Genomic DNA, 12,246 nt, shown 5'->3' with positions numbered 1-12,246 from the left:
TTAGATATTGGGCCATGCCTAGATTCTCCTTAACCTCCACTCTATCCTCAGTGTTTAGCGGTCCCACTTCTTTCTTTGTTTTCTTCTTATTTATATGGCTATAGAACCTTTTACTATTGGTTTTAATTCCCTTTGCAAGCTCTAACTCTACTTGACTTTTAGCCTGTCTCACTTTATCCCTACATGTTCTGACCTCAATAAGGTAGCTTTCCTTGCTGATCCCTCCCATCTTTCACTCCCTGTATGCTTTCTGCTTTTTCTTAATCACCTCTCTGAGATGCTTGCTCATCCAGCTTGGTCTACAACTCCTGCCTATGAATTTTTTCACCAAGATTCACCAAGCCCTTAACAAAAGACTTCTGCAGTACCACACTGGTTAACCACAAGCCAAACACAGGTCCCTTTTGGCATTCCAGCCTTTAGCTCCCATCCAGACAACCAAGTGTAATATAGTAAGAGGTTATTAAAAACCCATTTCACCATTTGTGAGGTTCTTACTAATCCCAAAGGATCAGACACTTATACCCAGGTCAGTATGTATCTCGGATCTTACCCAAATATCACACCCGCAGCAAATCCTTATTAAGCTAACTAGAAAAGAAGAGAGTTACAAAATAGTTAATAGATCATATACATACAAATGATTGCAAAGTCCTCATTTGAGGTTTGTAGCAGTGATATAATAGACTGCTGGCTTGTAAACGTCTCTCTGGTAACTTCCAAAAGATTGGAATATTCTCAATCCATAGTTCAAGATGCTTCTTTTAGTTGTAAATCCACAATCCTGAGAAGAAGAGCAGGAAAGAGGCAAAATGGAGGTTTATAATGTATATCCATTGCCACGTGCATGGAAATTTACTGTCCCAAACAAAGCCCACAGACCAGGTTTATGGAAAGTTATTGATCCAAGATGGAGTCTAGCATTACACATTCTTATCATATGTTCTTCATGTTTTTGCTGACTCACAGAGAAGCCATTGCCCATATTCTCTCTGAGGTGTCCACAGGAAAGGTTCACTGGGTGGCATGCTTTTCTTTAATGGCCCATTGTGAGTGAAGTGTCCTTAATGGGCCATCAACATATAGCTGGCTAGCCCTGATGTAAGTCTACTTGGAGGCTGTCACGCGGAAACAAAACACATCTTGGAGATACAAATAAATGGCCAATATTCATAATTTTAGATCCACGCATCATCTTTGTATCTAATCAGGATAATTATATTCAATAGAGTGTAACTTTCTGTTGACACTGTACAGGATACACTTTGTGCATGTTTTGTTGCAATTGTATAACGCTGGTAATATCAATTATATAAATGGTCATCTTTAATCATACAGCATCACACTAGTACCTGATTTTCAGATGGTCATCAATTTTAGCTGAAATTACTTTTTATTTTACTCATGTTTCATTCTTATTACTATGACACAGTAACTCAGTATAAGACTAACATTGCTATTTGAGTTATACTAATCCAGATTTTATTTGTTCCAAAGGTCCATAGAGTACTGGTGCAGTTTGTCTTGTTTAATTAGAGGACTTCCATCTAATTACTGATCAAGCCTAACATTACTTGTGAGATCTGACAAGAATGCAGCAGAAAGTAGAATTGTATGTAGCATTGTAGTAATTTTTCTCCATTTCAGAGTGATTTGACAATTTCCATGGGCTTACCCATGTGCTTAAAGTTAAGCACATGCTTAATTGCTTTGCTGGTTTGGGCACATAATCAGCCCCTTGCAAGCCTGATCTCTTAAAATGCACTTTTCATGTGATATACATTGTCTCCTGTTTCCCAAACCTCTGAGTCATGTGGTCTAACAAGGGCTCCATTTCTTGTTTTTCTGTCATGTGGCAAAAAGACTATAAGCCTGAGGCTTCCCAAAAAAAGATTGATTCTTTTAGTATTGGAAATCTGCACAATGGCTGATGTCATTTCCATATTTAAGAAAGGAGTAAGAGATTTTAATTGTGTATAATTTGAATAGCAGTCATCCAGGCAGATCATACCTGCTAAATCTGTGTGGGGTTTTCCATTACTAAATTATTAGTCATAGGTTGTGTGTCAGTAGCTCTCCTATCTGGGTTTCATAGCCATTCTAACACAAAATATTGAATTTTTGACATATTCTTCCCTTGAGAGAAAGGCTCTGAAGATGTTTGATACCAGTCCTGAGATCTGCTTTCCTCTGTGCAATTGCAGTCTGGTGCTTCCCTTTCTCTGGTTCAGCTTGAAGCATAGAAACTTTTCCTTTTCTAATAGTGTAACTTATCACAAAAATAAATTTTATTATAATATTTTATTTTAATATTTTATTATAATAAATAAATATAAAGTTTATTTATAAATAAACTTATTGACACCAGTGAATTAAAATGTAAGATATGTCTACAATGCAATGTAAGCCCAGGCTCAGATTCAAGCTTAAGTCTAAAGAAAAGGAGTACTTGTGGCACCTTAGAGACTAACAAATTTATTAGAGCATAAGCTTTCGTGAGCTACAGCTCACTTCATCGGATGAAATGCATCCGATGAAGTGAGCTGTAGCTCACGAAAGCTTATGCTCTAATAAATTTGTTAGTCTCTAAGGTGCCACAAGTACTCCTTTTCTTTTTGCGAATACAGACTAACACGGCTGCTACTCTGAAACCAAGCTTAAGTCTAAATCCCCCTTCCATTTACATACTCCTAATGAGCTCGAACTTGAAACCAGGCTCCTAGAATCCTACGGGAGTGGAGGGTGTGAGCCAGAGTCCAGCCAGGACCCTGGGTTCAAGCCCTATCATTTTGCAATGTGTATGAAGCCATGCAAAACTCTGGCCCTGGCAGTCTGCCAATGCTATCCCACGATCCCATGTGCTTGTATATTGTCTTCTTTATGCTGTGAGTCACCAGTTGACTCCCAGGATGTGGAGGCAGCCCCTTTGTTCAAGTACAGCTCACTGTTTAACCCCTCCATTTTATTCTGCAAACACAATGAACCTTCTCCTGTGACTGATTGTGAAAAGCACAGCAAACCATAGTAATGCGGACAGCTTTGATGACACTGAAATTGAAATGGATCTATAGACAGTCGCAGAGGGATTTCAATCTGCCAAATGCACATTCAACCATCATTCTACACCTGCTGAGACTGTAATTAAACCTTCATTTGCCAGGGACTCTGAGATCAGGATATGGTTTCATAAGCCAAGGCAAAAGAAGCTATTCAGCGTCTCCCAGAATGACAGTAACTCCATTTAGGACAATGTCATTTAGTGGGAATAGCATTCCAGCCTGTCCTTGAATGTCAACCCCTGCTCAGCTGAAAACCCTTGCATCATAAACTGTTCCAGTGCAGCCCATGTTGATCATAAATTGGCCTCTGTGGTCCTCAGGAGCCTGCATAACTGTGGCAGTACCCTTTTCAGTTTATGTAGTCATAGTCCTTGAGGAGGGCTAACTATGGGCATGAGTCCCATCAAGGCCCTGATGCAGTTTGGAAACCCATTCTCTCAAAGGCAGCAGTTACTTCAGGACTATCTTTTATGCCTGCCACTTTGTGGTAAATTGCATTCTTTATTGCCTCAGTAACCTCCATGTCCCCTTTACCCACAATATGCTTTCCAACACCAACCTGGCTGACAATGTTCTATAGCATTCTTCAATAGCAACCTTCCAGTTGATTATAGCAACTGGCTGCTTGATCAGCATGGCCACCCTCATGCATCTGTCTTGACACTGAAGGATCAGGGCACGGTGCCCACAAAGCTCCAGAAATGTAGCTTTCCTCATGCAAAATTTCTGGCCCCACAGCTGTTCATCCCAGGTCTGCATGACAATATGGTCCCATCAGTCTGTGCTTGTGGCCCTGCTCTAGATGTGCCAGCTATGTAGAGAGCATCAGCAGCTATACCAAGGGAATGAGCAGCATCAGCCTGTTTGAGTCTGCCGTGTCTGTCCTTCTCCTCCATCATTAGCTCTGTCAGGTGCCTTTGGTAGGTCAGAAAATGCCACTGGAACGTCCACCAGCATCTCATGGAAGTTCTTCCCATTTCCTTAAGAGTGAAAGCACAATTGAGAGATGTTCTTAAAATGGTGGTGACTCCATGTTGCTCATTCCAATTGCTGGGAGTATGTAGGCCAAAATGAGGGCTCAGCAGGATCTGTTGGTGGGTTGCTCAAACTTCCTCTGATGTATCTGGGTGGACAGCCAAGTTTTCCCAGATCGCATGCAGACAATGAGCTAAAGCAACCACATTTCAGAAGCGTGCTAGGAAAGCTAGGATATGGTTGGTTGGACTCAGGCCTGCATACTGTGGTGTAGATACTGGAACCCCAGGTTGAGGCCCAGCTTCAAAAATTCTCAACCTAGGGTCGGCAATCAGTGCGGATGCTCAAGCCCTGGGTTCTCAAACCTAGGGTCCATTGACTCAAGTTTCACTAATCCTGGGTGTCATTGCAGCATAGACATACCCTTAGACAGAGGCACAATGCTCCTACCAGAGAGATCACTGCTCTCCTGTCATATATTTCAGAATAGTACAGTGATGAGATACATGGACCGGTGTAGTGGCTATTTGAGAAGTAATAAGTATTGGAGCTTGACATTTATTATTATTTCTTTGCATTGCCATGCCTAAAAGGCACAGGCATGGACCAAGACCACATTGTGCTAGGCCACTGTACAAATACAATTCCCCGCCCCAAACTGTTTACAGTCTAAGCAGCTTGTTCATGACTGAGGCCCACTGAAAACACATCATTCCCTCTGACTCTTGGCTAGTGAATTGCATATAAATACAGCTGTGAGCAATATGAGTTCAGTTCATAGAGGTGTGTGCAGATTTTTTTCTCTGGTTTTGATCCATATGGGTCCCTATGCCCCTGCTCTGTATTTGAGTTTCAGGTTCTAAAGAATTCAGATGCAAAAATCAGTCTAAGCTGCTGAGTTTCAACTGGCCACATGGTGAAACCATACAAAACTGTGAAAATGGATGATGATAATGCAAAGCCACTAGCTGGTCCAGTTTGTGAAATGGGGAAACTTTTGCTGAACCTGGTCTGTTTTTAGTTTATATCAAAATCCAGAGCCAGAAAAGTTTTGCTTGAGTTGGGTTCTGTTACTAACATGACTCATAGCTGTACTTGCTCCTTTTCCTGCCAACACACACAGACTAGCCGGGGTTCTGGAGACTGCTTTGTTCCAACTCCTTTGCCCCTCCTAGATGCCCCTGATGTGCACCCATGCTGATGCTCAGGCTTATTACCCTGATGTGAGAGACTTATATTTGTTACCTATTGGTGGGCTAAAACTTGATTTTGAACAATGAGCTTCTCACCTGGCTTCTGGGCAGTGTGAGCATGGCAGAAGGTAGGCGGCTGTTCTCTGTCATCCAGGAAACATTCAGGGTATTGTCCTTTGCTTCCTGGAGAGCAGGAACATGGCAGCAGGCAGCCAATTGTCCTCTGCAATCTAGGGATCGTGAGCACTCTACAGTAGCTGGTAGCCAATTATCTGTTTTCTGGCAAATGTGTGAGCACAGCAGTAGAAGGGTTGATGGCCAATAACAAATTAACAATAACAAATCTCTGTGGAATCTCTGTATGTAATCAGAGCACTACAGAACTGTCATGGATATAGAGGGTATCCTTTTTGGATATTGGAAGCCCTAGTGGGCAAGGAGCACTCAAGGTGTGTTTACACAGCCCATGTCAGCAAGCCTCTCAGACTGGATTGTCAGACTTGGGTTTGCACCATTTAGCTAAAAATATCCGTGTAGCTGATGCTTTGAAGTTGTGGCTCAGCTTTGATGCCTGCCCCCTTCCCTGGGCTTCAGCACCTGAGCTCCATCCCAAGCTGCTTTGTCTGTACAGCTATGTTTAGTGTGGTAGCACAAGCTTCAGTCTGTTGACTTGGACTTTTACCCTCATAGCTCTGAAAGATTGATTTCACAAGCCCAGCAGCAGAATGGAATCATGTTGAGCTGGAAGGGACCTCAGAGTCATCTGCCCATACATTGCAGACAGGTATTTGTCTAACCTGTTCTTAAAACCTCCAGTGACGGGGTTTCTACCTTAAAAGCCTATTCTGGAGCTTAACTAACCTTATAGTTAAGACAGGTTTCTTTTTTTCCTAATATCTAACCTAAATTCCCCTTGCTGCAGATTAAGCTCTTAATTCTTGTCCTACTTTTAGTGACCTGGAGAAATATTGATCACTGTCCTCTGTAACTGCCTATAACCTAGCTGAAGACTATTATCAGGTTATTCTTTAGTTGTCTTTTCTCAGCACTAAACATGCCCAGGTTTTTAAACCTTTCCTCTTGGTCAGGTTTTCTAAACTCTGTATCATTTTTGTTGTTCTTCTTTGGATTCTTCCCAATTTGTCCATAGCTGTCTGAAACTGTGGTGACCAGAACTGGACATAGTACTCCAGCTGCGGCCTCATCAGTGCCAAGTAGAGCGGGACAATTAACCTCCATGTCTTACATATAGCAATCCTGTTAATAAATCCCAGAATATTAACTTTTTTCACAACTGCATAACATTAACTCTTTTTCAATTCGTGATCCACTATAACCCCCACATCCTTTTCTGAAGTACTACTGCCTAGCCAGTTATTCCCTGTTTTGTAACTGTGCATTTGGGTTTGCCTTCCCAAATTTAGTACTTATCTTTATTGAATTTCATCTTGTTGAATTCGCGACAAATTGGATTGGTTTGGTCATTTTGAATTCTAATCTTAGCTCTCAAAGTGCTAGCAACCCCTCCCAGATCACTTTCATCGACAAATTTTATAGGCATACTCTCCACTTCCTTACCCAAGTATTTAATGAACATATTGAACAGTACTAGACCCATGACAGACCCTTGCAGGACCCAACTAGATATATCCCCCCATTCTGACAGAAAACCATTTAATAACTATTCTTTTTGAGTATCGTCTTTCAAGCAGTTTTGCACACACCTTTTAATTTCATTTAGGTCACATTTTCCTAATTTACTTATGAGAATGTCATGTGGGACTGTGTCAAAAGCTTTACTAAAATAAAGATATATCACGTCTACAGATTCCCCCATATCCACTAAGCTAGTAAACCTGTCTAATAAGGAAATTGGGTTGGTTTGGCATGATTTGTTCTTGACAAATCCATGTTGGCTATTACTTATCCTATTATCTTCTAAGTCCTTACAAATTGACTGTTTAGTACTTTGTCCTTTGTTCTATCTTTCCAAGTATAAAAGTTAGGCTGACTGGTTGGTGGTGCCCTGGGTCCTTTGTGTTCCTTTTTAAATATATGTAATATGTTTGCCTTTCTCCAGTACTCTGGGACGTCACCTGTCCTCCAGGAGTTCTCAGAGATAATTGATAAGGCTAAGATTTAGTCATGGATATTTTTAGTAAAAGTAATGGACAGATCATGGACAATAAACAAAAATTCACGGCCCATGACCTGTTCATGACTTGTACTAAAAATATCTGTGATGATTAAATCTTGGGGAGGGGAGACACTGGGGGAGGCATGGGGGGGCTGCCTCTGGGAGGGATTCAGGGGGCCACTGCTGTGGGGTGGCGCCTGTGATTTCCATGACAGACACCACGGAGCCCTAATAATTGCTATTAGTTCCAAAATTGTTCAGCTAGTTCTTTATGTATCCTAGGATAAATTTTATCAGGCCTTGTCAACTTGAATACATCTAAATATATTTAACATGTTCTTTCCCTATTATGGTTTACATACTTTACCCCTTGTTGTTAATATTACTTGTGTTAATTATTCTAATCACAATTAACATTTTTTAGTGAAAACTGAAGCAAAATAGGCATTAAACACCTCATACTTCTTGATTTCATATGTTGTTAGGTCTCCTTCCCAGCTAAATAGAGGATGTACACTTTTCTTTATCTTTGTCTTGATTCCAGTGTATTTATAGAACATCTTCTTTTATGTCCCTTGCTAGTTATAAATCATTTTGTGCCTTAGCATTTCTGATTTTGTGCCTACATGTCCGTGCTATTCTTATGCACTCATCCTTAGCAATTTGTCCATGTTTCTACTTTTTTGTAGGATTTCTTGTGATTTTTCATTAAAAAGCTCCAGATGGAACCACATTGGCATCTTACTATTCCTCCTTTCTGTCCTTCGCATCAGAATAGTTTGCAGTTGTGCCTTTAACATTGTCCCTTTGAGAAAATGCCTGCTGTTCTGAACTCCTTTTCCTTTTCATTGAACTCCTACCTACCCATTCTCTGAGTTGGTTAACATTTGCTCTTTTGACATACATTGTTATTCTGCTGCTGTCATGCCTGCCTTTGCTTAGAATCATGAAATCATCATTTTATGATCACATTCACCCAGATTGCTTTCATCCTTCAGATTTGCAACAAATTCCTCCCTTTTCTTTTGAATCAAGTCTAAAATGGCTGTCCTCCTGGTTATTTCCTCCACCTTCTGAAACAAAAAGCTATCCCCAATACATTCTAAGAACCTAGGAGAAATGTTGGGTTTTGCCATATTACATTTCTAACAGATGTCTGAGTAAAGTCCCCCATTACTACCTGGACTTGTTTCTTGGCTATTTCTGTTTATTTGTTCTAGAAATGCCACACGCACCTTCTCTTCCTGATTTGGTAGTCTATAGTACACCCCAACCATGACATTGCCTCTATTTTTTCCCTTTTTATCTTCAGCTGATCTGCCTCTGACTCCTTAGGGAGTCACAGCAGATCAGAACATGTGTATATATTCTTGATGTATAATGCAACACCACCTCCCTTTTCCCTTGCCTGTCCTTCCTGAACAAGCTATACCCCTGTATACTAATATTCCAGTCATAAGATTTAGCCATGTCTGTGTGACATCAATTCAGTCATAATTTACCTTACGTACTAATACTTCCAGTTCTTCCTGTTTACTCCCCACCCTCCTTTCATTTCTGTATCGACATCTAAGATGCCGAGTAGATTTCTCCACTGTAATCCCTCTTGTTGCTCCTAAGACCCTATTGTAATTTTCCATCTTTCTGGTCCCCCCCCCAGTATTTAGCCCTTTGTTAAGGTTACCCTTTTTTATACCTACCTGTGGGCTTTGATCATCTGCCCCCTTTAAACTTAGTTTAAAGCCCTCCGTACTAGGTTTGCAAGTCCATGGGCAAAGATGATCTTCACCTGCTTGGTTAAGTGGACTGCATCTCTTCCTAGCAGTCCTCGTATCCCTGACAGCATCCCATGGTTAAGGAAGCCAAAGCACTCCAAACGGTACCACCTGTGCAACCATGTATTTATTTCCAGGATGCACATATCCCTGCCTGGGCCGTTATCCTTAACCAAGAGGCTGGATGAGAACACCATCATGATTGTTCAAAGTACAGATCTACTGCTTCAATTACCTCAGAGCAAGTAGGGCCCTGAAAACAGTTAGGACTTTAATAAATACTGTATGCAAAAACATTTCTCATTAATTTCTTTTAATAACTGTACAGGGCAGCTGAATGTCAGGAGCATTTGCATAAGGAAGTGTGTGTGTGTGTGTGTGTGTGTGTATTGTTCATTGGCACTGCCCTTGGCTTTTGCAGAAGACATCTGTTTGAGTTGTGGATGCTCAGTACTTTAATCAGCACCTAGGTGTCTCACATTGGATACCCAAAATTAGTGCCACTCCTGAAAATGTAGGCCTATTTCTGGTGTGGAAAAACTCTCACAGAAGCCAGTGGGAATTTTGCTTGAGCAAGGACTTCAGGCTTTGTCCACATTCTCAGTATAGTGGGGATGATAATACTTGTTTCCTTGTGTCAATATAATTATGGTGCAGATTAAGAGGCTAATATTGTGGTAGCACTTCAGAGATGTTGAGTACCATGGACCTGATTCAAGTGTACTTCCCTGGGCTTTGGATCAGGCCCTATATCTAAAGTCCTGATCCAGCAAACTACTTATACACATATTTAATTTATGTCCGAATTAAGCCAATGGGATTACTCACAAGCTCATGTGCTTAAGTACTTTCCTGGATCAGGGCTTCGGTGCTTATTATTTGGGATATCTTTTTTGTTTTACTTTTCCTCAGATTTATTAATCCCTAAAAGGCAAAATTTAATTAGCCCCTTCTTTAAATGCACAGCTTCTTAGAACACCATTTGTAAGTCTCATATATATATATGTATGTGTGTATATATATATGTCTGTATGTATGTAATTTATACACACAAGTAAATAGATATTCTAAAAAAAAATGGGCCATGGAAGCAGCAAGAAAAATATGAAAGAATAAAGAAAAGGCTAGGGTTTTAACTGAAATATAACCTTTAATTAGAAAAAAATCTATTAAGATTGCATGCATTTTAAATAAATCAGTCTTATTAATAGATTTTGAGGAAGAAAGGTATATCTTTCTAGCTGTATTTATCCTAAGGCCTGATCCTGCTCTTATTAAAGTAAATGGCAAAACTCACATTGATTTAAGCAGGAGCAAAATTCAGTCATTCCCTAAAGTGTACAATAGATTTTTTTTTTTTAATTTGAAGGGAAAAATATTTCTGCACATTTCTATTTCACTTCCAGATACAATAGCTGCACTCGTAGTGAAGCAACAGTGACATCCAGTGACTAATCAGATTAATTCTAGGTCTGAAATGCATTTGGAATGGGTGCTCCAGAAGGTGCACCAAAAGTAAAGCTCATCTACAGGAATGTCTATTGCAGCACTAGATTGAAGATTCTCATTGCACACAGTGCAAACCACAATGAAGGGCTGAGCTAAAATATAAATGCTTATTTAATGTTATTGTATTTAATATAATTAGTGCTTATTCTGTGCCAGAATTAGGCTGTCTGTAATGCAGGTATCTTAAATATCCATCAAAGAAATACATAATTTTAAAATAGTCATTTTGTGAAATGATGCAATCTTTTTAACGGGGTTATACTGTACTGTCTACTATTTCTTCTATTTAAAGGTAGAATTCAAATGAAACTAACTATATTAATATACATTTTTTATTCCATAAAGAGCCATCTTAAAAATAAAAACATGTTTGACTATGGGCTAACAACTGCATTGAGTACATAAAATAAAAGCTTCATATATGAGTAAGAGACAATTAAGGTTTAAATTAGAGATACTTATGCTGTGTAATACTTTCTCCTCTTCTGCCTGATTCTGATTTCATTGAAATAAATGGAAGGTTTTTTCCTAATTCAATGAGTACACTATCTGGCCCTAAAAAATTACTAGCTTCTGGTAAATGCCTGTACCTGGTATTTTCTGCAATTAATTGTGTGGTCATTTGTCCTTTATCTAAATTTCATTAGGCTAAAGTTCAGTCCTGAAATGTCAAAACAATCTCTTACAAGATTTCCAATACTTTCTCATGATGATAGGAACACTGCACCAAGACCTCATCTCCCAAGATTGTGATTGAGGAGGATGATCGTAATAATAATGCCTAGACTTTTCAGCTGTAGATCTGAAAGCAGTGGGTAAATATCATTTCCACCATTTTGCTGTTGTGGAAACTGAGGCACAAAAGTGGGTCAGCTCACTGTTCTGGGCCAAGGTGCTTGAAGCACCACAGGCCTGGCAGGAGTACTCTGAGAAAAATGAGGTTTACACACAGCTGTGAGTTATTGGCTTTACTGGAGGTTAGTGACCTACCCACAACGGGGACTCTAAGCATTGCAGTCACGGAGGCGGGGAACCCAGTACATCGGAGCTCTGTCTGGGACGGAGTCCAATGGAGGGGCAGACAATCAGCGTTAATAAGCACTACACAAAAACAGCTCATGAATATAGAATTAGGTACTTCCCAAAGGGGGCTTTCCGCTACCCGGCGAAAGGCCATGCAAAGCAGCTGGGACCTCTCAACGGCTGGTTCCAGCTGGTTTCCTGTGTCCTTCAGTAACTATCTATGTCCTACAGTAACCTCTCAGCTCGAGAAAGCAGAAATTCCCTAGCTAGGCCGTAACAAAGTCTTCCACAGTCCCTTACGCTCACTCAACGAGTCAATGACAGAGTCAAAAATATAACCTAGAGTGCCTCACTTCTAGTTGTTAAAGGGAATACAAACAAATTCCAGGAACAGAGGTATGAAACTAAAAGCAAAATTAGGAACACTAGCAGGAGACTGCATATGTGTACTTAGAGCACATTAGAGGTGTGTGAAGATGACACCAGTTACAGTTCATCCCTCATAATACTCATTGATGCCCCATTCAGTTTGATCAGGGAGGAATTTGTGTTGAATCGTAGGAGATGTAGTCCTC

The 12,246-nt window shown here is 40.2% G+C and overlaps 1 protein-coding gene across 1 annotated transcript in view; it reads left to right on the top strand.

Annotated features, from left to right (window-relative positions):
- The window catches only part of TFPI (tissue factor pathway inhibitor), a 240,754-nt gene that overhangs the window by 159,573 nt on the left and 68,935 nt on the right, over window positions 1-12,246 (top strand). The gene's annotated exons all lie outside the window — the stretch shown is intronic.

Source organism: Dermochelys coriacea, chromosome 11 (genome assembly GCF_009764565.3).
Source record: "Dermochelys coriacea isolate rDerCor1 chromosome 11, rDerCor1.pri.v4, whole genome shotgun sequence".
Classification (NCBI taxonomy): Eukaryota; Metazoa; Chordata; order Testudines; family Dermochelyidae; genus Dermochelys; species Dermochelys coriacea.
Note: the sequence above shows the minus strand (reverse complement) of the source record. Positions and strands in the feature narration are given on the sequence as shown.